This window comes from Macaca nemestrina, chromosome X (assembly GCF_043159975.1).
Source record: "Macaca nemestrina isolate mMacNem1 chromosome X, mMacNem.hap1, whole genome shotgun sequence".
Taxonomy (NCBI): Eukaryota; Metazoa; Chordata; class Mammalia; order Primates; family Cercopithecidae; genus Macaca; species Macaca nemestrina.
The window spans coordinates 82,810,641-82,837,770 of NC_092145.1; the positions used below are offsets into that span (position 1 = coordinate 82,810,641).

At 43.9% G+C, this 27,130-nt stretch overlaps 2 pseudogenes; one reads left to right on the plus strand and one right to left on the minus strand.

The window, feature by feature from the left end:
* Positions 1 to 547: 547 nt before the first annotated feature.
* LOC139360677 (cytoskeleton-associated protein 2 pseudogene) lies at positions 548 to 21,527 on the minus strand (annotated as a pseudogene).
* Positions 21,528 to 21,560: 33 nt separating this feature from the next.
* On the plus strand, positions 21,561 to 25,356 carry LOC105464731 (uncharacterized protein CXorf49-like; annotated as a pseudogene).
* Positions 25,357 to 27,130: the final 1,774 nt, after the last annotated feature.

The following is a 27,130-nucleotide window of genomic DNA, read 5'->3' on the forward strand; positions in this document are numbered from 1 at the left end:
CTTTCCCCATTTCTTGTTTTTGTCAGGTTTGTCAAAGATCAGATGGTTGTAGATGTGTGGTGTTATTTCTGAGGGCTCTGTTCTGTTCTATTGGTCTATATCTCTGTTTTGGTACCAGTACCATGCTGTTTTGGTTACTGTAGCCTTGTAGTATAGTTTGAAGTCAGGTAGCATGATTCTTCCAACTTTGTTCTTTTGGCTTAGGATTGTCTTGGCAATGTGGGCGTTGTTTTGGTTCCATATGAACTTTAAAGTAGTTTTTTCCAATTCTGTGAAGAAAGTCATTGGTAGCTTGGTGGGGATGGCATTGAATCTATAAATTACCTTGGGCAGTATGGCCATTTTCAAGATATTGATTCTTTCTATGCATGAGCATGGAATGTTCTTCTATTTGTTTGTGTCCTCTTTTATTTCGTTGAGCAGTGGTTTGTAGTTCTCCTTGAAGAGGTCCTTCACATCCCTTGTAAGTTGGATTCCTAGGTATTTTATTCTCTTTGAAGCAATTGTGAATCAGAGTTCACTCATTATTTGGTTCTCTGTTTGTCTGTTATTGGTGTATAAGAATGCTTGTGTGTCGCATCTCTTCAATAGGCTGAGCCCCTGCCAGAATGGCTTTCTCAAAGATTGCAATAATATTTTCAATAGGACTTGTGAGTGGTTCAATAAGTCCAAGACATATCCAATACTTAACAAGCTTTTTGGCATCTGGAATATTTTTAATCAGGTCTTTCAGTGTGACCAGTATGTCTTCTTTTGGACATCCTTCATTAATCAAGTTCAGGCATTCAGAAAATGTGTTGTTTACTTTTTCAGTAAATTATCTTTGTTCATCTTCTTCTGCCATGGTAGTCCAAAAAGACCCAACTGGTTTTTCATTTTGTCCTTCAGGCTCATGCTGAGTAACTACTGAGTTAGGGGGCCTTTTCAGAACTCTTCCTTTGCCAGCTTTCCACTCACTCAGACGAGCTTTTCTCTCTTCTGAGGTTTCTTTGGGCTGAGCTGATCTACTATCAACAGTTGCTTTTCCTGTAGTATGTCTTCGCTGGTCAACAGGCTTTGACTTTTCCATCAGTTTATCATTAGACAATGAAACAGGCCTAGTTACAACTTCAGATGCTATGCATCTTGATAGTGTCTTATTTCTTATTATATTTTGAGAAGAACTGGTTTTGACACTAGATAAAGCTGTTTTTGATTGTAATACTTCTTTTTCACGAGGCCCTTTCCGGATTGTAACATTGGCAGAGGTTCTACTGATGCCTTGTTTCACAGTGTCCTGGGTATTACTGTGATGACTTCTAATAGGAGGTCGCACAAGTTGCGTGTTCTGAGATGTAGTGCTCACAAATTTAGTAGTGGCAGCCATATTGGACGATCTATTACTTTTAGTCTGTGGTCTCGTGGCCTCTTTAGATTATAATTGGGGTCACCAAGAAGGATACTTAATTAAATATCCCATTTCTAAGAGAAGATACTTTGTGTGAGAAAGGAAAGATGCCAGATTTAGTGGTTTAACTTCTGTAACTTCACTTGATAGATTTTAAACAATTAGAATGGAGTTAGGGAAAGAATATATCATACTGAATAAATGTCATTCTAGTTTAGACAGCATTTCTAAAATACCTGATACTAATACTTGTTTTGTTCCCTGTAACATAAAAACTTCACTGTTAAGTCATGTCCCCTGAAACATGATAGTTATATACACAGTTTTCTCTCCACACATAAATAACACTACTAAAGTTGTTTTGTAAGGTTCCAAACTGATAATTATATGGCACATATCTGTCAACTCTGCAGTTTCAAATAAATGACTTTTTAATTGTAAAAAAAAAAAAAAAGAATGCTTGTGATTTTTGCACACTGATTTTGTATCCTGAGACTTTGCTGAAGTTGCTTATCAGCTTAAGGAGATCTTGGGCTGAGATGATTGGTTTTTCTAAATATACAATCATGTCATCTGCAAATAGAGACAATTTGACTTCCTCTTTTCCTAAATGAATACCCTTTAGGAACGGCTAACTAGAATAAACAGTGTAGAGAAGATCTTAAATGACCTGATGGAGCTGAGAACCATGGCACGAGAACTTTGTGATGCATGCACAAGCCTCGATAGCCAATTCGATCAAGTGGAAGAAAGAGTATCAGTGATTGAAGATAAAATTAATGAAATAAACTGAGAAGACAAGGTTACAGAAAAAAGAGTAAAAAGAAACAAATGAAGCCTCCAAGAAATACGGGACTATGTGAAAAGACCAAATCTACCTTTGATTCATGTACCTGAAAGTGACAGGGAGAACCAAGTTGGAAAACACTCTTCAGGATATTATCCAGGAGAACTTCCCCAACCTAGCAAGGCAGGCCAATATTCAAATTCAGGAAATACAGAGAACACCACAAAGATACTCCTCGAGAAGAGCAACCCCAAGACACATAATTGTCAGATTCACCAAAGTCGAAATGAAGGAAAAAATGTTAAAGGCAGCCAGAGAGAAAGGTTGGGTTACCCACAAAGGGAAGCCCATCAGAATAACAGCGGATCTCTCGGCAGAAACTCTACAAGCCAGAAGAGCGTGGGGGCCAATATTCAACATCCTTAAAGGAAAGAATTTTCAACCCAGAATTTCATATCCAGCCAAACTAAGCTTCATAAGTGAAGGAGAAATAAAAACCTTTACAGACAAACAAATGCTGAGAGATTTTGTCATCACCAGGCCTGTCTTACAAGAGCTCCTGAAGGAATCACTAAACATGGAAAGGAACAACCAGTATCAGCCACTGCAAAAACATGCCAAATTGTGAAGGCCATCGATGCTAGGAAGAAACTGCATCAACTAACGAGCAAAATAACCAGCTAACATCATAATGACAGGATCAAGTTCACACATAACAATATTAACCTTAAGTGTAAATGGGCTAAATGCTCCAACTAAAAGACACAGACTGGCAAATTGGATAAACAGTCAAGACACATCAGTGTGCTGTATTCAGTAGACCCATCTCACGTGCTGAGACACATATAGGCTCAAAATGAAGGGATGGAGGAAGACCTACCAAGCAAATGGAAAACAAAACAAAACAAAAAAGCAGGGGTTGCAATCCTAGTCTCTGATAAAACAGACTTTAAACCAACAAAGATCAAGAGACAAAGAAAGCCATTACATAATGGTAAAGGGATCAATTCAACAAGAGGAGCTAACTATCCTAAACATATATGCACCCAATACAGGAGCACCCAGATTCATAAAGCAAGTCCTTAGAGACCTACAAAGAGACTTAGACTCCCACGCAATAATAATGGGAGACTTTAACACCCCACTGTCAACATTAGACAGATCAACGAGACAGCAAGTTAACATGAACTGTTAGGAACTGAACTCAGCTCTGCACCAAGCAGACCTAATAGACATCTACAGAGCTCTCCACCCCAAATCAACAGAATATACATTCTTCTCAGCACCACATTGCACTTATTCCAAAACTGACCACATAGTTGGAAGTAAAGCACTCCTCAGCAAATGTGAAAGAACAGAAATTATAGCAAACTGTATCTCATACCACAGTGCAGTCAAACTAAAACTCAGGATTAAGAAAGTCACTCAAAACCACTCAGCTATATGGAAACTGAACAACCTGCTCCTGAATGACTACTGAGTAAATAACGAAATGAAGGCAGAAATAAAGACGTTCTTTGAAACCAATGAGAACAAAGACACAACATATCAGAATCTCTGGGACACATTTAAATCAGTGTATACAGGGAAATTTATAGCACTAAATGCCCACAGAAGAAAGCAGGAAAGATCTAAAATTGACACACTAACATCACAATTAAAAGAACTAGAGAGGCAAGAACAAATACATTCAAAAGCTAGCAGAAGGCAAGAAATAACTAAGATCAGAGCAGAACTGAAGGAGATAGAGACACAAAAAAACCCTTCAAAAAATCAATGAATCCAGGAGCTGGTTTTTTGAAAAGATCAACAAAATTGATAGACCACTAACAAGACTAATAAAGAAGACAAGAGAGAAGAATCAAATAGACACAATAAAAAATGATAAAGGGAATATCACCACTGATCCCACAGAAATACAAACTACCATCAGAGAATACTATAAACACCTCTATGCAAATAAACTAGAAAATCTAGAGGAAATGGATAAATTCCTGGACACATACACTTTCCCAAGACTAAATCAGGAAGAAGTTAAATCCCTGAATTGACCAATAACAGGCTCTGAAATTGAGGTAATAATTAATAGCCTACCAACCAAAAAAAGTCCAGGATCAGACAGATTCACAGCCAAATTCTACCAGAGGTACAGAGAGGAGCTGGTACCATTCCTTCTGAAACTATTCCAATCAACATGAAAAGAGGGAATCCTTCCTAACTCATTTTCTGAGGCCAGCATCATCCTGATACCAAAGCCTGGCAGAGACACAGCAACAAAAAAAGAGAATTTCAGACCAATATCCCTGATGAACATCAATGCAAAAATCCTTAATAAAATACTGGCAAACTAAATCCAGCAGCACATCAAAAAGCTTATCCACCACAATCAAGTTGACTTCATCCCTGGGATGCAAGGCTGGTTCAACATATGCAAATCAATAAACATAATCCATCATATAAACAGAACCAAAGTCAAAAACCACATGATTATTTCAATAGATGCAATAAAGGCCTTCAACAAAATTCAACAGCTCTTCATGCTAAAAATTCTCAATAAATTAGGTATTGACGGGGCATATCTCAAAATAATAAGAGCTCTTTATGACAAACCCACAGCCAATACCATACTGAATGGGCAAAAGCTGGAAGCATTTCCTTCAAAAACTGGCACAAGACAGGGATGCCCTCTCTCACCACTCCTATTCAACATAGTGTTGGAAGTTCTGGCCAGGGCAATCAGGCAGGATAAATAAATAAAGTGTATTCATTTAGGAAAAGAGGAAGTCAAATTGTCCCTGTTTGCAGATGACATGATTGTATATTTAGAAAAACCCATCGTCTCAGCCCAAAATCTCCTTAAGCTGATAAGCAACTTCAGCAGTCTCAGGATACAAAATCAGTGTGCAAAAATAACAAGCATTCCTATACACCAATAACAGACAAACAGAGAGCCAAATCATGAGTGAACTCCCATTCACAATTGCTTCAAAGAGAATAAAATACCTAGGAATCCAACTTACAAGGGATGTGAAGGACCTCTTCAAGGAGAACTACAAACCACTGTTCAACGAAATAAAAAAGGACACAAACAAATGGAAGAACACTCCATGCTCATGCATAGGAAGAATCAGTGTCATGAAAATGGCCATACTGCCCAAGGTAATTTATAGATTCAATGCCATCCCCACCAAGCTACCAATGACTTTCTTCACAGAATTGGAAAAAACTACTTTAAAGTTCATATGGAACCAAAACAGAGCCCGCATTGCCAAGACAATCCTAAGCCAAAAGAACAAAGTTGGAAGAATCATGCTACCTGACTTCAAACTATACTACAAGGCTACAGTAACCAAAACAGCATGGTACTGGTACCAAAACAGAGATATAGACCAATAGAACAGAACAGAGCCCTCAGAAATAACACCACACATCTACAACCATCTGATCTTTGACAAACCTGACAAAAACAAGAAATGGGGAAAGGATTCCCTATTTAATAAATGGTGCTGGGAAAACTGGCTAGCCATATGTAGAAAGCTGAAACTGGATCCCTTCCTTACACTTTATACAAAAATTAATTCAAGATGGATTAAAGACTTAAATGTTAGACCTAAAACCATAAAAACCCTAGAAGAAAACATAGTCAATACCATTCAGGACATAGGCATGGGCAAGGACTTCATGACTAAAACATCAAAAGCAATGGCAACAAAAGCGAAAATTGACAAATGGGATCTAATTAAATGAAAGAGCTTCTGCATGGCAAAAGAAACTGTCGTCAGAGTGAACAGGCAACTGACAGAATGGGAGAAAATTTTTGCTATCTACCCACCTGACAAAGGGCTAATATCCAGAATCTACCAAGAACTTAAACAAATTTACAAGAAAAAATTCAAACAACCCCATTAAAAAGTGGGCAAAGGACATGAACAGACACTTCTCAAAAGAAGACATTTATGCAGCCAACAGACACATGAAAAAATGCTCATTATCACTGGTCATCAGAGAAATGCAAATCAGAACCACAATGAGATACCATCTCACACAAGTTAGAATGGTGATCATTAAAAAGTCAGGAAACAACAGGTGCTGGAGAGGATGTGGAGAAATAGGAACACTTTTACACTGTTGGTGGGACTGTAAACTAGTTCAACCATTGTGGAAGACAGTGTGGCGATTCCTCAAGGATCTAGAACTAGAAATACCATTTGACCCAGCCATTCCATTACTTGATATGTACCCAAAGGATTATAAATCATGCTGCTATAAAGGCACATGTACACGTGTTTTTATTTTTTTTATTTATTGGGCCAATATTCACAATAGCAAAGACTTGGAACCAACCCAAATGTTCATCAAGGATAGACTGGATTAAGAAAATGTGGCACATAAACAGACACATGAAAAAATGCTCATCATTACTTGCCATCAGAGAAATGCAAATCAAAACCACAATGAGATACCATCTCACACCAGTTAGAATGGCAATCATTAAAAAATCAGGAAACAACACGTCCTGGAGAGGATGTGGAGAAATAGGAACACTTTTATATTGTTGGTGGGACTGTAAACTAGTTCAACCATTGTGGAAAACAGTGTGGCAATTTCTCAGGGATCTAGAACTAGAAATACCATTTGACCCAGCCATCCCATTACTGGGGATATACCCAAAGGATTATAAGTCATGCTGCTATAAAGACACATGCACACATATGTTTATTGCGGCACTATTCACAATAGCAAAGACTTGGAATCAAACCAAATGTCCATCAGTGACAGACTGGATTAAGAAAATGTAGCACATATACACCATGGAATACTATGCAGCCATAAAAAACGATGAGTTCGTGTCCTTTTTAGGGACATGGATGCAGCTGGAAACCATCATTCTCAGCAAACTATCGCAAGAACAGGAAACCAAACACCACATGTTCTCACTCATAGGTGGGAATTGGACAATGAGATCACTTGGACACAGGAAGGGAAGCATCACACCCTGGGTCCTATTGTGGGGAGGGGGTAGAGGGGAGGGATAGCATTAGGAGATATACCTAATGTAAATGACGAGTTAATGGGTGCAGCACACCAACATGGCACATGTATACATATGTAACAAATCTGCACGTTGTGCACATGTACCCTAGAACTTAAAATATAATAAGAAAAAAAAGAAAGAAAAAGAAAATGTGGCGCATATACACCATGGAATACTATGCAGCCATAAAAAAGGATGAGTTCATGTCCTTTGTAGGGACACGGATGCAGCTGGAAACCATCATTCTGAGCAAATTATCGCAAGAACAGAAAACCAAACACCGGATGTTCTCACTCATAGGTGGGAATTGAACAATGAGAACACTTGGACACAGGAAGAGGAACATCACACACTGGGGCCTGTTGTGGGGTGGAGGGAACAGGGAGGGATAGCATTAGGAGATATACCTAATGTAAATGACGAGTTAATGGGTGGAGCACACCAACATGGCACACGTATACATAAGTAACCAATCTGCATGTTGTGCACATGTACCCTAGAACTTAAAGTATAATTTTTAAAAAAAGGAAAAGAAAAAAATGTGGGTTTCAGTAAAAAAATACCAAAAAAATGGTGGTGCCTTTGCACTCAATGCCAAGTTTTTGTTACAGATTAATTTTTCCATAAATTGAACCAATCAGTAATTTAAGATTTTGTTTTTTCTAAATGTAAGAGTTCAGGATTACATTCTATGAAAGTTTTGCCCTAAAATAAGAAATGCTACTGATTTTTGTACATTGATTTTGTATCCTGAAGCTTTACTGGAGTCATTTATCAGTTTCAGAAGCCTTTTGGCAGAGTCTTTAGAGTTTTCTAGGTATAGAATCATATCATCAGGGAAGAGAGATAGTTTGACTTCTTTTCCTATTTGGATGCCTTTTATCTTTCATTTCTTTCTCTTGCCTGAATGCTCTGGCTAAGACTTCATATGTGTATATTATATTTTCTTAACAAAACCAGTTAAGAAAGCAGTAATTGAAATGAATTTCCTTAAGCTGAAAACGATTTCTACAGAGAAGAGTTGAACAAGTTGGTAGAATAGATGCCTACACCATTTATCCCCACTGCAGGAACACTAGATTTTAATAACTGTCTGCACACGGAAAAGCACCACCACAAGAACCAAAAATTGGGGGAGCAATCACAGTGCCTGGTTTTGATTTCATATTTCTGAAAGAGGCATTGAAGAGTGTCAGAGAGAGAGAGAGTCTTGAATCACTGATACCACCCTCCCCCGATCCCCAAGCAACAGCCACAGAACATCACAAAGAGTCTGCACTTTGGGGAAGGAGAGTGCTGTGACTGGGGGACTTTATATTGAACTCAGTACTGCTCTATCATAGTGGAGAGCAAAGCTGTGCTGGGCTCAGCCAGCCCCCACGCATGGAGGGAACATTCGGACCAGCCCTAACCAGAGGGGAATCACCCATCCCAGTGATCAGAACTTGAGTTTCTCAGCAAGCCTCACCACCATGGGCCAAAGTGTTCTGGGTCCTAGGTAAACTTGAAAGGCAGTGTAGGACACAAGGACTGCAATTCTTAGGCAACTCCTAGTGCTGGGCTGGACTCAGAGCCAGAGGACTAGGGTGGTGTGTGACCAAGGAGGACACCAGCCAGGGTGGCTAAGGGAGTCCTTCTGCCACCCCTCCCCCAACTTCAGGCTGTGCAGCTCACAGCAACGAAAGTGACTCCTTCCTTCTGCTTAAGGATAGAAGAGCAAAGAGTAAAGAGGACTCTATCTTGCATCTTGGATACCAGCTCAGCCACAGTAGGACAGAGCACCAGTTAGAGTTGTGAGGCTCCCATTTCAAGCCCTAGCTCCCAGCCAACATTGCTAGACACAACCTGCGCCAAAAGAGAACCTGCTGCCTTGAAGGGAAGGGCCCAGTCCTGACAGGGTTAATCACCTGCTGACTAAAGAGCCCTTGGGCCTTGAATAACAGGCAGTAATACTCAGGTAATACGCCATGAGCCTTGAGCTCTGAGATGTGCTAACTACAGGTGTGACCCAGCACAGTCCCAGTTGTGGTGGCCATCAGGAGAGACTCATTCTGCTTGAGAAAAGCAGAGGGACCAGTAAAGGAGACTGTCTTGCACCTTAGGTACCAGCTTAGACACAGAGGAGTAGAGAAATAAGCAGGGTCTTAGGGTCCCTGAGTCCAGGCCTAGGCCCTTAGACAGCATTTCTGGGCCTGCCCGAGGCTAGAGGGGAACCCACTGCCCTGAAGGGTGAGTTCCAGGCCTGGAAGTATTAACCACAAACTGATAGGAAAGCCCTTGGGCTTTTTTTTTTATTTTTTTATTTTTTTATTTTGAGACGGAGTCTCGCTCTGTTGCTCAGGCTGGAGTGCAGTGGCACCATTTTGGCTCACTGCAAGCTGTGCCTCCCAGGTTCATGCCATTCTCCTGCCTCAGCCTCCCAAGTGGCTGGGGCTACAGGCACCCACCACCATACCCAGCTAATTTTTTCTATTTTTTAGTAGAGATGGGGTTTCACCGTGTTAGCCAGGAAGGTCTCAATCTCCTGACCTCGTGATCCACCTGCCTCGGCCTCCCAAAGTGCTGGGATTATAGGCATAAGCCACCATGCCCGGCCGGCTGCCCTTGGGCTTTAAATGAACATCAGTGGTGGCCTGGCAGAATGCCCCCATGGGCAAGTTGTGGTGGTGGCCACAGGGAGAGGCTCCCCTGCCTCTGTGGAAAGGAGAGAGAAGAGCAGGAAGGATTTTGTCTTTTGTGGTTTGAGTGCCAGCTTAGCCACAGTAGAGCAAATTTCTAAGGCTTTTGACTCCAATGCTTGGCTCCCAGACAGCATCTCTGGGCCCACCTGGAGCCTGGGGGAACTCACTGCCCTAGAGGGAAGGACACAAACCTGGCTGGCTTCACTACCTGATGATTATAGAGCCCTAGGGCCTTAAGTGAACTTGGGAGATAGCCAGTTAGTGATTACATTGGGCGTTGGGCAAGACCCAGTGATATGCTGGCTTCAGGTCTGACCCAGTGCAGTCCCAGTAGTGGTGGCCACAGAAGTGCTTGCATCACCACACCTCCAGTTCCAGGTGGCTCCACACAGAGAGACTCTATTTGTTTGGGAGAAAGTAAGGGAAAAGAATAAAAGTCTCTGTCTGGTAATCCAGATAATTCTTCTGGATCTTATCCACGACCATCAAGGCAGTACCTCTACAAGTCTACAAAAACCACAGTTATATTGGGCTTAAGGCCCACATCCCTTTGAATACCTGGAAAGCCTACTCAAAAAGGATGGGCACAAAGAAGACCAGAGTGTGAACACTACGATAAATACCTAACTTTGGCCTGGCGTGGTGGCTGACGCCTGTAATCCCAGCACTTTGGGAGGCTGAGGCCAGCTGATCACCTGAGGTTGGGAGTTCAAGACCAGCCTGACCAACATGGAGAAACCCCATCTCTATTAAAAATACAAGGTTAGCCAGGTGTGGTGACTCATGCCTGTAATCCCAGCTACTCAGGAGGCTGAGGCAGGAGAATCACTTGAACCTGGAAGGCAGAGGTTGCAGTGAGCCAAGATCATGCCACTGTACTCCAGCCTGGGTGGCAGAGTGAGACCCTGTCAAAAAAAAAAAAAAATACCCAACTTTTCAATGTCCAGACACTGATGGACATCTACAACCACCCAGATCAGCCAGGAAAACATGACCTCACCAAACAAATTAAAGGACCAATCCTGGAGAAACAGAGAAATGTGACCTTTAAAACAGGGAAGCCAAAATATCTGTTTTGAGAAAACTCAAAGAAATTCAAGATAACACAGAGAAGGAATCAGAATTCTATCAAATAAATTTAACAAAAAGATTGACATTAAAAAGAATGAAGAAGAAATTCTAGAGTTGAAAAATGCAATTGACATACTGAAGAATGAATCAAAATCTCTTAATAGCAGAATTGAACAACTAGACGAAAGAGTTGGTGAGCTTGAAGACCGGGTATTTGAAAATACACACTCAGGGGAAACAAAAGAAAAAAAAAAGAATAAAAAACAATGAGAAGGAAATAAATGAATTTGAAATGAAGAAAACAATAAAAAAGATCAACAAAAGAAAAAGTTGGTTTTTCTTTTGACAAACCTTTAGCCAAACTGATAAAGAAAAAAGAGAGAAGACCCAAATATATAAAATTAGAGATGAAAAAGTTGACATTACAACTGATACTGCAGAAATTCAAAGAACTATTAATGGCCATGAGTAACTATTTGCCAATCAATTGGAAAATCTAGAAGAAATAGACAAATTTCTAGACACATACACCTACCAGGATTGAACCATGAAGAAATCCAAAACCTGAACAGACCAATTACAAGTAATGAGATCAAAGCTGTAATAAAAAGTCTCCCAGTAAAGAAAAGCCCAGGACCTGATGGCTTCACTGCTGAATTCTACCAAACACTTGAAGAAGAACTAATATCAATCCATTCAAACTATTCCAGAAAATGGAGGAGGAGGGAATACTTTCAAACTAATTCTATGAGGCCAGTATTACCCTGATACCAAAACCAGACAAAGACACATCAGAAAAAGAAAACTACATGCCAATTTCTCTAATGAATATTGATGCAAAAATCCTCTACAAAATACTAGCAAACTGAATTCAACAATTCATTAAAAAGATCATTCGTCATAACCAAGTGAGATTTATCCCCAGAATGCAAGGACAGTTCAACATATGCAAATCAATGTGATACATCATATCAACAGAATTAAGGACAAAAACTATATGATATTTTTTAAACAGAGTCTTGCTCTGACTCCCAAGCTGGAGTGCAGTGGGATGATCTTGGCTCACTGCAACTTCTACCTCCCAAAATCAAGTGATTCTCCTGCCTCAGCCTCCTGAGTAGCTGGGATAACAGGTGTGTGCCACCACACCTGACTAATTTTTTTTGTATTTTTAATCTAGACAAGATTTCACCATGTTGGCCAGGCTGGTCTCAAACCCCTGTCTTCAAGTGATCCACCCTCCTTGCCCTCCCAAAGTGCTGGGATTACAGGTGTGCACCACCATGCCCAGCCTGAAACTATGTGATCTTTTTAACTGATGTTTAAAAAGCATCTGATAAAATTAAACATCCTTTCATGATAAAAGCCCTAAAAAAAACTGGGTGTAGAAGGAACATACCTCAATATAATAAAAGCCATATATGACAGATCTACAGCTAGTATCATACTGAATGGGGAAAAGCTGAAAGCGTTTCCTCCAAGATCTGGAACGTGACAAAGATGGTGCCCATTTTCACCTCTGTTATTCAACATAGTACTTGAAGTCTTAGCTAGAGCAATCAGACAGGAGAAAGAAATAAAGGGCATAGAAATTGGAAAGGAAGAAGTCAAATTATCCTTGTTTGTGGATGATATGATCTTATATTTGGAAAAACCTAAAGACTCCTTCAAAAAACTATTAGAACTGATAAATAAATTCAGTAAAGTTGCAGGATATTAAATCAATATACAAAAATCAGTAGCCGTTCTATATGCCAACAGTGAAAAATCTGAAGAAGAAATCAACAAAGTAATCCCATTCACAATAGCCACAAATAAAATTAAATACCTAGGAATTAACTTAACCAAAGAAGTGAAAAATCTGTATAATAAAAACAATAAAACACTTATGAAACAAATTGAAGAGAACACAAAAAAATGGAAAAATATTTCATGTTGATGGTTTGGAAGAATCAATATTATTAAAATGTCCATACTATTCAAAGCAATCTACAGATTCAGTGCAATTGCTATCAAAATGCCAATGACATTCTTCACAGAAATAGAAAAAACAATCCTAAAAATTATATGGAACCACAAAACACCCAGAATGGCCAAAGCTATCCTAAGCAAGAAGAAAGAAACTGAAAGAATCACATTACCTGACTTCAGATTGTACTGCAGAGCTATAGTAACCAAAACAGCATGCTACTGATATAAAGGAAACACATAGACCAATGGAACTGAATAGAGAACCCAGAGACAAATCCACACACCTACAGTGAAATCATTTTTGACAAAGCTTCCAAAAACATACACTGGGGAAAAGACAGTCTGTTCAGTAAATGGTGCTGCAAAAACTGGATATCCATATGCAGAGGAATGAAACTCGACCCCTATGTCTCACTCAAATTTATAAAGATGTCAATACACCCCAAATTGGTCTATAGATTCAATGCAATCCCAATGAAAACACCAACAGGATATTTGTGGAACTTGACAAACTTATTCTAAAATGTATGTGGAAGTCAAATCAAAATGGATTAAACACTTAAATCTAAGACCCTACATTATGAAACTACTAAAAGAAAACATGGAGGAAACTCTCCAGGACGTTGGAGTAGGCAAAGGTTTCTTGAGTAATACCTCAGAAGCACAGGCAACCAAAGTGTAAATGAACATATGGGATCACATCAAGCTAAAAAGCTTCTTCACAGCAAAGGAAACAATCAACAAAGTGAAGAGACACCCCGCAGAATGGGAGAAAATATCTGCAAACTACCGATCTGAAAATGAAAAGTATATAAGTTATATACTCTTATAATTAGAGTATATAAGGAGCTCAAACTCTGTAGAGCAAAACTCTATAGGAAAAAAAAATCTAATAATCCAGTGAAAAACTGGAAAAAAGATGTGGATAGACATTTCTCAAAAGAAGACATAAAAATAATAAACAAGTATATGAAAAGGTGCTTACCATCATTGATCATCAGAGAAATGCAAATCGAAACTACAATATCATCGCGCCCTAGTTTAAATGGCTTTTATTCAAAAGACAGGCAGTAACAAATACTGGGAAGGGTATGGTGAAAAGGGAACCCTTGTATATTTTTTGTTGGGAATGTAAATTAGTATAACCACCATGGAGAGCAGTTTGGAGCTTCCTCAAACAACTAAAAATAGAGCTCCCATATGATCCAGCAACCCCACTGCTGGGTATATACCCATAAGAAGGGAAAACAGTATATTGAAAAGATATCTGCACTCCCATGTTTGTTGCAGCATTGTTCACAATAGCCAAGATTTGGGAGCAACCCCAGAGTCCATCAACAGATGAATGGATAAAGAAAATGTGGCACTCATACACAATGGAGTACTATTCAGCTGTAAAAAAGAATGAGATCTTGTCGTTTGCATCAACATGGATAGAACTGGAGTTCATTATGTTAAGTGAAATAAGTCAGGCACAGAAAGACAAACATCTCATGTTGTCACTTATTTGTGATATCTAAAAATCAAAATAATTTAACTCCTGGACACAGAGAGTAGAAGGATGGTTACCATAGACTGGAAAGGGTAGTGGCGGTCTAGGGGGAGAGGTAGGGGTGGTAATGGAAGCACAAAAATAGTTAGAAACAGTGAATAATAGCTACTATTCGATAGCACAAATAGGAACACTATAGCCAATAATAACTTAGTTGTACATTTTAAAATAACTAAGAGAGTATAATTGGATTGTTGCTAATACAAAGGATAAATACTTGAGGGGACTCCATTTTCCATGATGTGATTATCATGCAATGCATGCCTCTATCAAAATATCTCATGTACCCCATAAGTATATATACCTACTGTGTAGCCACAAAAATTTTAAAAGTGCAATCTATAAGAAAAAAAATTCTACAAAGAACTTACATCATATTTCGTGGAGAAATGTTGAGAGGATTTAATCTAAGATCAGGAATAAAACCAGGATGTCTGCTCTCACCACTTGTATTCAGCATTGTACTCGAGCACCTAGACAGCACAGTATGGCAAGAAAAAATACATGGAAAGCAAAGAACGGAAAAACAAAGGGGTATAATCTCTCATTATTTGTGAACTATTTGATTGTGTCAATATAAAAGCCAAATTAAATCTATGGAGAAATTATAAGAATTAGTGAAAGTATTTAGCAGAGTTGTTTCATAGTCGGTATACAGAAATCAATTTTATTTCTAAATAGCATGAATATAAAAAATAAATTGTAAAGTCCAATTTATGATAATATCTAAATTACTTAAAGTACATCAGAATAAATCTGATAAAAGATACACATGATCTCTCTGAAGAAAATAATAAAACTTTATTGAAAAATTTAGTCAAAAGGAAGACTATTCTATGTCTTCAGATTGGAAGAGTCAAATTTATAAAGATGTCAATACAATCCAAATTAGTCTATAGATTCAATGCAATCCCAATGAAAACACCAACAGGATATTTGTGGAACTTGACAGACTTATTCTAAAATGTATATGGAAGTGCAAAGAGCCAAGAATGGCCAAGATTCTCTCATGAAGAAGAAGAAGGTGGGCGGACTTGCTCTAAAAGATGACAAAATTTATTATAAAGCTACTGTAATTTAAAAAATGTAAAATTGGCTCAAGAATAGACGAATAGACTAGTGGAAAAGGATTGAGATTCCCCAAACATTCCCACATACATAGACAATTCATAAAAAAGAAGGCATCATAGAGCAGTTGAAAGAGGATGGCTTTTTCATTATAGAGTTCAGGGGCAGCTGGCTATGGGTTTGAAGAAGAAAATGAAATGGACTCCTTTCCACATCACGAGGCACATTTAAAAAATGAAATGGACTCCTTCATTAAACCATGAACAGAAATAAATTCCAGGTGTATCTAAGACCAAATTTTGAAGAAGCAACTATAGAAGACTATCTTCATGACCTTAAAGTAAGGAAGGATTTTGTAAACAAGACAGAAAAAACCACGACCTTAAAAACAAAAAAGATTTTAGAATTCTACTGCATTAAAATGAAGTACTCTGGTGTTTGATGTTTACCTTGAACTGGATCAAAAATAAGATAAATTGATAAATGAAGGAGGGTTGGATAGACATGTGATAAACAAGTGTAATAAAATGTTAACAGTGGAACCTAGGTGATGGGTATCTTGACGTCCATTGCAAAATTCTTTCAACTCTCCTGTAGGTTTGAAGCTTTTCGTAATAAAATGTTGTGCAAAATAAAATAAAGTCCTTCTTTTCATTAAAAGGAACAATAAATGGAGTAAAGGCAAGCTACATTACATGAAATCATCAAGAATTAAAATACAGAATACATAAAGAACTCCCACAAATAAATAGGCTAACAACCCAAGGAGGAGATGGGCAAAAGATATTAAACGGGCATCTCACAGAAAATAAAACCCTAAAAACCAATACACATGAAAAGATGCTCACTCTCATTGCTAATCAAGGAATCACACATTAAAACTGCAATGACATACCATTTCACATTGGCCAGATTTGCAAAAATTTTATAGTTATAAATTATCAAATATCAAATGTTGATGAGGATGAAGACCAACTGAAACAGTGAAACATCCTTGATAGGACTATAAATTAGCACAGTCACTTTGTAAAATACCTGGCATGATCTGGTAAATTTGGAAACGTCTTGGTAACAAGTCCACTCCAAGGTATAAACACTGGAACACAGCTTCCCAGCAATTTTATCCCACGGCCTACACAGAAAATCATCCTTGTATGGTGCAGAAGAGTAAGAACACAAGGCCGCTCAGGGCAAGACTCAGCAGGTCCAGGGGCTGCTGTCTGGCTTCTGGCTACATCCAGGGCTACGGGCCCCAGTGTCCCAGCACAAAGGTTGGAAAGCTCTGGCCTGCAGGACTCTTGTACATGTTTAGCAGGAAACACACCCTAGAAGGTTTATAGTAGCACTGTGTATAATATTTGCTAAACTGGAAACAACACAAATGCTCATCACCATACAATGGATATACAGATTGAGATACAGTTGATCATTATTACACACAGATTCCATATCTACAAATTCGTCTACTTGCTAAACTTTATTTATAACTCAAAATCAATACAGGCACACTTTGGGGGTCATTCACAGACGTGTGCACAGCAGGGAAATATTTGAGTCACTCAAAGCACAAGTGTGTTCCCATCTGAGATCAAAAAAAGAGAAGCTCTGCCTTCTTGTTTCAGCTCTCATACTGTAAGCAAGAGTCCTCTTCTGGGTCTATTTAGTACCACATATTCCATATTTTGTGCTTTTTATTAGTGATTTCACCATTAAAAATGACCCCAGGCATGTACTTAAGTGCTGTCTAGTGTTCATAGAGCAAAATGGCTAGGATGCACCTTATGGAGAAAATATATGTATTAGATAAGCTTTGTTCAAACATGAGTTATAGTGCTTGTTGGCCATAATTTCAATACTATTGAATCAACAACATGTAAAAAATAAGGTGTTTTTAAACAGAAATACACATGAAACAAGGTTATATATTGATAGACTGATGAAAATCTTGTGATGACAGGATCACAGGAACTTCACCCTGTATTTCCCCTAGGATCAATGTTTCAAGATTGCCTCCTTCAGTGTTTGCAGTGACTTTTTAGAACGTCAATATCATGATAATGAGAATCAACTTTGTATTTACTCAGTGAAATCACACCAAACAATGATAATGGACACTTGCTTAATATATGCAATAACAGGGATAAATATGTTACACAATAGTGTGTGGGAGAAGTGAAGCACAATATAACTTATCCCACATATACAAAGAGAAAAAGATGCATATTGTTAAGAATATGTAATTAGGAACATATTGTTGGAAATATAATTTTGGTAATATGTAGATATGTAGAAAACAACTAAAAGAAAAGAAAGGCAATGAAGAAGACAGGTTCAGAATAAAGGTTACTCCTCATGAGGCTGAAGGGAATAGGATCAGAAGGGAGACCACAGGGGACATGAAAAGTGAGATTTCTGTGTAGAAAAACACTTCCATAAATGCTTGCTGAGGGAATAAATAATGGGTAAACCTGGAACTCTAGCACCGACATATCCCTAGAACCACAGAAGGAACTTTCATTTTTCCCTATTATTTTATTTTATTTTTAATTTTTTGACACAGGGTTTCATTTTGTGGGCAAGGCTGGAGTACAGTGATGTCATCAAAGCTCACTGCAGCCTCAAAATACTGAGCTCAAGTGATGCTACCACGTTGGGTTCCAAAAGTGCTGAGATTAAAGCATGGGACACCGAGCCCACTCAAAAATTTCTGAATGAAATCTGCATGTCCTACACCAGTACTTCAAACTTGGCTAGATTTTAGTCAAAAAACTAAACCCGTAATTTCCAACCTAAACTTGCTCGACTTCCTACATCCCTGTCCTACTGATCACCCCACCAAGCAGTCACTCAAAACAGGAATGTTAGTGGTCCTCGACTCCTGCCTCCCTGTGGTGGTCATGGAAATGTGCCCTTCAGATCTCCTGCTGCAGGGAACAAAGCTGATTGACAGACTCCAGCTGCCACTTCTCTGGATCCACCACTGAGTTTGCCCCAAGACCAGGCTTCCTCTGGGAGCCTCCCAGCCAGTGACGGAGCATGGCAGGGTTATGTGGCTGCGGGACAAGGACTTCTGAACTGGCAGCTGTGGCTGGGGACTTCACATCTGTGCAGCCGAATCTTAGTTAGAACTAAACTCCATATGAGATTCCTAGCCGACCCTACTTCTCCCATGTCTCTCATGGATGTGACAGTTGTGTTGCCCACAAGACTCTCCCCACCTGCTTCTGCTCCTTCCCCTTTATCATTCACCAGCATTTGCCCTATAATAATCCTTCCCATCCATTCACATCGTGGCCTCTATATTTTTGGGGGACCGAATTAACAAAGGAGGTCCCAGTAGTGGTCTGAGGAAAGACAGCAAGCAGTAAGAGGGGCTTTATGGATGGGCCCACTCACCTCCAGAATGACAAAGAGGATGCCATCCTGAGTGATATGTGGAGTATGGATGATCTCTAGCACCAGGTGAGCTACGGATAGCTTAAGGTTTCACCCTCAGTCACTTATGGTAAACATCCCAGTGGACGGTCTCACCTTTGTCGACAAGAAGATTCGGGCCTTTGAACAGGATAGAGGAAAGAATGTCTACATAAATGGCGGAGTTAGCTGCCGATGTCTAAATATATTGACGCCCTTTGGAGACGTAATGAGAAACTATGGGATGTCACCGAACAGTTCAGGGCTGGGTGTAAGACCCAGAAGGCCTCTTTGGTTGCTTCCAAGAAGAGCCTCACCTCTTGCAGAAGACGAGCAGACACAACTGAGGAGCACCACGTCAACATAATTTGATAGCAATTGACGGAGAACTCCAGAGACAATGGCACCCTCAAGCAACACAGGCCTGTTATGCGAAGGTCAGGGCCCTGTTTGGAGAAACCCAGTCACCTGAACTACAGGATGGAGATAGCTGGATGGAGTGTGAAGGGTGAGCCTTCCTGTCCTAGCAAGAGCTACCCCGGGCCGCATGCTGGTAGGGTGCTACACAGCCCTGGCCCTCACAAAGCCATGGGTGCCTCCCTCAGGGGCTGCCCCATATGCTGTCACCTCGCTGGGTGATGCTGAGCCAGATAAAGGGAGAACAGTGATTATATGCCAAGCAAGAGATAGCCTGTACAGGCAGGAGACAGGGAAATACCCCTGGGAATGGATTTTGAGAGTGCTGGATCAAGGGTCTGGAGTATATGACTACATAAGCAAGTCTACTCGACTACAGGCACTTTCTGGTGTCGTGGGATTTAACACCCTTGCAGATACATTTTGCAGTTTTAGGAGGCTCAGCTCTAAGCACGAACTCCATGAAGCCCGTCTGCCTGGTTTCCGACCTGCAGCTGACACCCACCGGCCAAACGAATGACCTTGGGCAAGTCCTGAACCTCTCTGTGCCCACTTATCCACCTGTAAGAAGGTGGCAATAGCAGGCATTTCCACCTAAAACTGTCCCGAGGATGAGTTATCATGTAGTGATAAGGCCCAGAAGAGAGCCAAGCACATAGTGAATGATGCATAAGTTGAGTTTCATGGATCCTGCCAAATTACCCTCCCAAGTGGCTGCCTTCTCCCTTTCCCCCAGCAAGTGAGCAAATGCACTGGTTTGCTCAGGACCTCTCCTACCCCCAGAATGGTTAAGCTCTCTAAGAGTCACAAACCTGCCGTGTGAAAATTGAGTTTTGATTTTAGTTTGCACCTTTAGGGTGAGTGATCGTGAGCATCTTTGGGGTATCCTAGACCATTGGTTGGACTTCCGGCTTCGTTGAATAAACGACAGCAACAGCGGGTTGGGGGAGGCTGGGAGAGGTGGGAAAACTCTGGCCTGCCAAACCACCACACCCACATGCCAATCAACCCTTGTAGGCACACAGCCTTGTGCCGATTTGATCACCTACTCTAAGAAAAAGAAAAAAAAGGTATCCAAATTGGAAAGTAAGAAGCTCAATTATCTCTGCTGCAGATGACATGATCTCACATGGAAAAAACCCTAGCATACACTGCACCAAAAAACGTTCAAAACCAGTAGACAAACTTAGTAAAGTTGCAGAATGGAAAAGCAAAATGCGAAAATCACTGGCATTTCTATGCCCTAACAACAAACTATCCAAAGAAGATAGACGGGAAACCAACGTATTTAGAATACCAGGAAAAGAACAAAACCCTTCGGAATACATTTATCCAGGGAGGTGAAAGGTGTGCATAATGAAACCGACCAAACACTGATGAAAGACTCAGAAGACAAATAAATGGGGACACATCCCGTGCTCATGGTCTGGAAGATGGTTAACACGTCTGTGCTACCCAAAGCCATTACAGTTTCAATGCCGTAAGTCCCCAGGAAAATGACAAAGGGGTTTTTCCCAGCACTAACAGAAACAACCCTGAAACTTCTGTTTCTTGACTGTGGGCCTCCTTGTCCATGTTCCTATCGGGCCCTACCTCTTGGTCTGGAACGGAGGCTTGAAGCTCCTCTGTGTGCCGGGTGATTGGCGTGCATCATGACATTTACTCTCCCAAGCTGATGAGCTGGGGGCGGCTCTCTCATTGACCCCTGCCTTACAGATGGGACACTGGGGCTCAGAGATGTGGCTCTCATTGGAAAGTATGTGCCTGGCCGCCAGAGGCGGCAGGACAGGAAGAAAGAGATGGATGGAGAGCTCCAATGCGCCCTGGCCCCAAGAACCTACCGGAGCGCAGCCACCCAGTCAAATGACAGGCGTCGGGGCAAACCAAGAGCCGGTGTCCGGATGGTTACAGCCCAGAGGCCCCGCCAAACAAAGGGAGCTCTTGTTGACAGAGGGTGGACCAATGAGAAGGCACGGTGCGGGCGTTGAGGGTGCACAGAAGCCACCGCTGTCTGGACATCTCCTACTGCCGCCTGGAGTGAGGACGGCGGTGACCTGCAGGCCTTGCTGTTCCTGTCGCGTGGCCCCCTTGGTTGGGCTTGGCTGGGCTTGGCTCTTCCCTCCCACCGTTACCAGGACGACCATCTCCGCACAGCCCAGGCTGCCCTGACCGGCTCCATGAGCTCCCCAGACTAGGTGTCCGTTTGGGGGGCCCGTTTCAGGTCAGAGGGTGGCGAGCAGGCTGGCGCCTGCACGGCCACTTCAGGAGCCCCTTGGGGCCACGGGAATGTCCACGGCGTCGATTTGGGGGTGCTGCACAGCAGCGAGGGCGAGGGTGAGGGCAAGAGCGGGTTCACAGATCCCGAGGGCTTCAGCTTCAAGTGTGAGAGCAAATTGACAGAGCAGGGGAGGGTGGTGCTCTGGGGCTAAGGCCGGCCTGACACCCCAGTAGACGACCAAGGGGACTGTGTGGACTACTCGTCCTACCTGACTGACGAGCCAGCTGCCGTCGTGCCGCTGCCCAGCATCCAGGGACACATGTCCTCAGAAAGCACGGCTGCCAAAGGGTCCACTGACATTTGGGCGGACCTGGAGGTCGATCCCAGTGGGAGTGGAGCCCTGGGCCCCAGCCCTGGAGAATGGCAGCAGGCCTCTGCCGGCCCTCTCCACCTCAGTGGTCCTGGGCCAGGCCCGGCCTGGGAGAATCCAGAAAAGGGGCTAGAAGAGTAGATGGAGAATCGGCGTAGATCCCCAGCAGCCCTCGGCGAAAGACCCCTCGGGGCCGTCTACCCACGTGTCTGATTCCGCAGAAGAGAGCAGCGGCTTACCACTGATGAGGGTGGGCATTCGCCGCAACGAAGGAAGCCAGGCCAAGCCCGGCAACCCCAAGAAGCCAGCAGACACATCCAGACACGTAGGCTTCCACTGCAAGGAGAGTTACCTGCCCGTGCCGGGCCGTTTCCTGACCTCTGCTCCCTGCGGACTCACTCCAGTCATGGAGAGGCCGGCTGTGGGAGAGCTGGAGGACTCTCCCGGAAAGAAAATACAGAGCAGGACCTGGGGAAAGGTGGAGGCCAGGCCCAGCTGCTCAGGAGCTGCCACTGCAGGGGCTCTGCCCCAGGGCCTTTCAAGGAGGAAGATGGCCCAGGAGAAGTCCCTAGGGGGTGCCTCTCAACTGGCCTCGGGGAGAGCCTTTACTGCCTGCGGAGAGAGACTCCCTCTGTGGAGAGGGCCACTCCCTCGGAGCCGGCCACCTTCCCGCCATTCTCTGGTGTGGGGACACATGGGATGTCCAAGAAACCCCAAAAGCCTAAGCACAGCAGCCCTGGGAAGAAACCTGCAGGAAGGAAGACCAGGGAGTCCCAGGCTGTGGCCAGAGAAGATAATGACCCAAATAGAGATGCAGTCCCAAGGGTCCATGGGAGTAGGCCTTGGGACTTGTCGCCCTCCTCTCCCTCTTCACCCTCCTCCTCTTCTGTCTCCCCCCACGCCTCCTCTCTTCCAGCACACACCTGTTTACCCATGTCCCCTCTGTCCCTTGCTCGAGGGTTGTCATCAGGAGCCCAGGGACACTAGAATGCCCAATCGTAGGGGCACACGTTAAGGGGAGCACTTGGTGTGTGACGGGCATGCCTTCGGACACTCTGCAGGGGTTCTACTTCCTCCTCCATGGAGGAGCTGGGAGGGAAGGCAGGGCTGGCAGCTGGTTTGGATGAGATGACCCCTTAAAGTGTGGGCTGCAAAGCTGGGGTGTGTAGGATCATCAACTTCCTGATTCCTCCTTCCTTAGCTGTTGCCTGAGCCACCTGGCAGGCTGCCTGCGCTATCTCAGTATCCCCAGTGTTTTCCCTGGCTGGGCTCTGCCTCCTGGCCTGGGACTGAGAGAGAAAGTGCTAATGAGATTAGGCTCCGAAGTCTCCATCTTACCACAATCCCTCCCCACCTGTACTCACTGCCCACCCCCACCGCCAGCCTGACTCAGACATTTCTGTTTTAGCTTCCCACACACAGGCCAGGGCTGCCTCGCCTGTCTGTGCGTCATGGAGAATTCAGCAGTGGTGACCCCAACATCAGAGCTCCCCAGCTTCTGGGACGTTCAGAGCCCTCAGCCTACAGCCTGGGAGGCCTCGTGCCCAGACGCCACGCACCCTCCGGTGAGTCTTGCGGATTTGATAGGGGTGGAGGGGAGAGGGGTTGGGAGGGAATCCTCTGGTTCTGTCGCTTCTAGGGGCTCAGCCTTGTTCCCAGGCTTCCCTGCCCACCCAGGCAGCTGTCCCACGGGAAACGGGGTGTCGAATGGACTGGCTTTAAGCCACATCCTCCTCTCAGTGGGGTTTGTGTGGTAGGGGGCAATTTGGAGCAGCGCCCCAAACTCCAGCTCTGGAAGGAGACTTTCGGCGGTACGGAGCCCTTTTCTGTTAAGTCCTGCTCAGCCACACTGGCTCTCCCAGGGCCTGGCTGTGGCTGCCGCGCTGCTGGAGTCCAACCAAGAGTCACAATGCTAGGGGGCCACAGGTACACATGGGCTTACACTGGGAAACAGGGAAGACAGTCCCAGAGGGAGGGTTGGAGTTGCTGGGCAGAGCATGGGCAGCATGTTGCCAGCAGAGGGTGACGGTGCTTCACTTTAGACCCTGCTAGGCCTTTTCCACCTCACTGGGAGGCTTGGAAGCTGGATTTTGTGTTCTCTTTCAGGTGACCAGCAACCACCTGTCCATTCCCCAAGACCAGAAAGGCAGCAGCAGCCCCCGGGAGCCCAGGACTGTCCTCGGGTAATGCTTTGTGTGGCTCTTAGAAATAGAGGTCCACACTAGATGGTGGGATCCGTGTCCAGGTTAAACTGACTTCTGCGTCCCCCTACCCCCCGCCTCCACCTTCCACACCCCATGGAGAGAGGATGCCTCCTTTCCATTGAGGATTCTGTGCCAACCCACCTCACCACTGGGCTGCAGGCTGTGGGGGCTGTACGGCCTGGGGGAGAGAGGGAGTCCGGAGAGAGAGCAGGCCAGAATTGACTAACCATTTATCTTCCTCTGGTGTCTGCTGGTCTAGTGCATCCAGCTGCAGAAGGAAATTGAGGACCTTACACAGCAATTAGGTATGACAGAGCTCTGGCCAGGGCAGGGATGGACAGCAGTGTCTTTCTGCAGGCGTGGGGGGCTGGGGTGGGCTGCAGGTACAGGCGGCGTCACTGGGACTGACTTTCCTCTGCGGAAGAGAACTAAGCAAAGCCTGGCCCTGGAGCCTTCTGTGCCTTTCCAGCTAGGGATGTGCACAGACAGCAATGTGTTGTCTGAACTCCATGTACACTTGGTCCACAAGTCACAGAGATCTGCTTTGCTTAGGACGGTTAGAGATACCACATGTGTTTTCCCTTTAACTGCTGCCTGGTATGGCTTGTATGGATTTTTGCTTACTGGCTGGCTTATCTGTCTTTGAAACATGTTCTGAACGGTTCTGGGTTGCCTCAACACCTGAGAACCACTTTCCCACTTAGAAGGCATTTCCACATTTAATTCAGGTGATGGGTGGGTGAGTCAGTCCCAGGGCTTGTGGGATTTCGCATTGCAGAGCTAGGTGGTTCCCCACAGGGGCAGGGGGTGGGTTTCTGTTTCCCCAGGTCTGGAGTGCCCGGTTCTGCCTCTGTTTCAGCAGCCATGCAGTTCCTCACTGACAAGTTCCAGGGCCTTTGAAGTGAGTGTGGCACACACCATGCCCCTTCCCACAATCCTGGTAGCTTAGGAGGGCTGTAGGCTGGCCCTGGCTGGTAGCCCATCCCTGAGCCTGCTCTGTTTCACAGGTTTGAGCCAGCGTCTTCCTACAAGACGAGCAGCTGGTACCTTTGGAGTTCTGGAGCTGCAGCCAAGCAGGTTCCCTCCGTATCCTCTTCAGCCAGGGCTTTCGCTCTTCCACTGAATTTGCACACTTTCCAATGCAGTTCAAAGCAGTTTGAAATAAAGTCATTCTCATATTCTGTGGTCTGTGATCTGCCCTCTGCGACTGTTGGGAGTGTTGGGGGATTCAGTGTGTTGCTCCCTTCCCTGACACTTGAAGAACAGTTCCCCTGGTGCTCTGTGGTGGGCCCACTCCTTGCGGGGCACCTGGGTTGGCCTCTGAGCAGCAGCCCTGCACTCGGGCTCACCACAGTGCCGTGGGTCTAGGTGCTGTGGGGGCCCTGCCTGGCCACAGCAGCATTTCCTGCCTTTCCCTTACATGCCCTGCTCATGTCCCTCCTCTTCTCCTCTTACTTCAGGGTCTCACAAGTCCCCTTCTTCAGCACTATCCTCTCTCCACTTCTCCAGGAACTGATGGTCTCCTAGAACCCTGGTCTTTCTCTCCTTTTCTCCTGCAGTTCACTGTCTCGGTTTTGCCCTGTCACCGTCCTTTCCATTGTGAGCATCCTTGCTCTCTCGTGTGGCTTGACGCTGGTGGTCTTTCCTGCACGGTTATTTCCGTGCTGTTGAGGAACACGTTGGAGCTTATCCTCCCACTCAGGAGACCAGTCTTCTTTCTGGAGCCATTATGTCCCTCTGGTGCCAACACACACATAGTCAGGTCATCTGGGCCAGAAACCAGGTAGCATCCTCAGTTCCTCTTAGCCCTCATATTTGAACCTCAGTTACCAAATCCCATCAGGTCTCCTCCTTAGTTTCAGTAGCCAGGTGGAGACAGAAGCCACATCCCAGTGGCTGGCTGAGCAAAAGGGAAGGTACGTGGAGTGCCGAAGAAAAGGGCAGGGTAGTCTCTTGGTTGGAGGTGGGGGCACTGAGTCTGTTCTGGTGCCTGCAGGCCAACCTTGTAGAAACTGCCCGCTGGCAGCTACACGGAAGGTGGATTCCTCATCCTTGGTGTCCTATAGGGGGCCAACAGCCCCTTCTCCAGCCAGTCGACTCCATACCCTTGATTTGAAAATGGCAAGGGTGGTGTGGATACTAGGCAGGGCAAGTGTGGATGCTAGGCCCAGCTGTTCTTTGATGGTCCCTGTCAAATACTGTTCCACCACCCGCAAGGCCTCAGGTTTTTGTGGACGTGATATTTCTGCATCCCTGATCAGTCTTTCAGATCGCCTCTCGAGGTTACACGAGATTTCCTCGAGTTCCCTGTTCTGCCTTCACCCTCCCTGAGAGTTGGGATCACCCGCTTCCTTCAGCCAGAATCCTGGACTGGGCAGGCCCCAGATTTGGGCACAGATTCCGGTTCCAGTGAGGAGGTGTGGGTAGGTTCTGCCAGCTCCCATCGCCAAGAGACTGGATGTTGAACAGATGAAGACAATAGAAATGCAGATACCATTCAAGGTTTGTGTGTGTGTGTGTGTGTGTGTGTGTGTGTGTGTGTGTGTGTGCGTGCGCCTGCTTGAGCATGCCCTTGCAAGCACTCGCTTGGGAATCAAATTAATCATGGGTGCTGTCCATTGAGGGAGAAAGGGCTGATTGACAGAGTGGAGGCAGTGGTGAAGGATACCTGAAGGAAGGATGGAATGCACAAAAGCAGAGCTGGGGTTCACTTTTTACAAGAGGTGTTGTTCAATTCTAACACCTAGAAGGCTGTGGAGTAGGATGAATGGGACATCCCCAAACACAGGGACGGGTGTTGGCGCTCTCAGAATGCTGGAGGTGCCACAGTAGGCTCCTGATCTTCCACCGGATGGATGGGATGTCTCAGCACTCCCCTGTGTGGGTGCAATGATAATACTTCAGAGTCGCTGGTTGGTGCCTTATCTAGGAATTGGGGAGCTCCCATGGGAGGGT